Here is a 1,168-nt window from a genome sequence, read left to right as displayed (position 1 = left end):
GGGGTATTAAAAACAATGCTGTTATAAAAATTCTAGTACATGTCCTTTGGTAAACACAGTTGAGCCCTTCTGATGGGTGTGCATTTAGGAGTAAAATTATACTCGAGTGTATCATTGTTAGATGATTTGACCTGCATATATTCAGTTATACTAGATAGTGACAATCCACTTTCCACAGTAAGTGTGCCAATCTGTATTTTACATAGTATCTTAGTTCATTTTGTGCTGCCATAACAGCATGCCTGACTGAGACTGGGTAATTTATATAGAACAGAAATTTATTTTTCATGGTTCCGGAGGCTGGGAAGTCCAAGATCAAAGCACCAGCATCTGGTGAGGGACTCTGTGCTGTGTCCTCACATGACAGAAGAGCAGAAGAGGACAAACCCACTTCCACAAGCCCTTTTTATCTCAGCGTTAATCCATTCATGAGGGCAAAGTCTTTGTGACCTCCATACCTCCCAAAAGACCCCGCCTTTCAACACTGCTGTATTGGGGATTAAGTTTCTACTCTATGAAATTTGGTAAACATATTCAGACAATAGTATGCAGTGAGTAAGGGTTATGGTTGCTCCATACTTAGTATTTTCTGTCTTTTTTATTTTAGCCCTCTGGAGAATATATAGTAGTATCACATTTAATTTTTACTTTGTGTTAAAATGCAACACATTTTAATTTGTTTCCATGATGACTGCAATTGAGCACCATTTCATAGTTTTATTAGGATATCTTCCCTTGTGATGCATCTGTTCAAGATCTTTGCCCATCTGTCTACTTAGTAATTTTTGCTTATTGATTCTTGAGAACTTCTATATATAAGTTGGACACATATATTGTAAATATTTCTCCCATTTTATTAATGTCATCTTTTGAGGCACACAAGTTCTTAATTTTACTATAGTCCAACTTACGATTTTTTTTTTTTTGAAACAGAGTCTGGCTCTGTTGCCCTGGCTAGAGTGCCGTGGCATCAGCGTAGGTCACAGCAACTTCAAACTCCTGGGCTCAAGCGATCCTTCTGCCTCAGCCTCCCGAGTAGCTGGGACTACAGGCATGCCACCACACCTGGCTAATTTTTTCTATATATATATTTTTAGTTGTCCAGATAATTTCTTTCTATTTTTAGTAGAGACGGGGTTTCGCTCTTGCTCAGGCTGGTCTCGAACTC

This window comes from Propithecus coquereli, unplaced genomic scaffold (assembly GCF_000956105.1).
Source record: "Propithecus coquereli isolate 6110/MARCELLA unplaced genomic scaffold, Pcoq_1.0 Scaffold225, whole genome shotgun sequence".
Taxonomy (NCBI): Eukaryota; Metazoa; Chordata; class Mammalia; order Primates; family Indriidae; genus Propithecus; species Propithecus coquereli.
The sequence above is the reverse complement of the archived record's forward strand: the minus strand, read 5'-3'. Positions refer to the sequence as shown.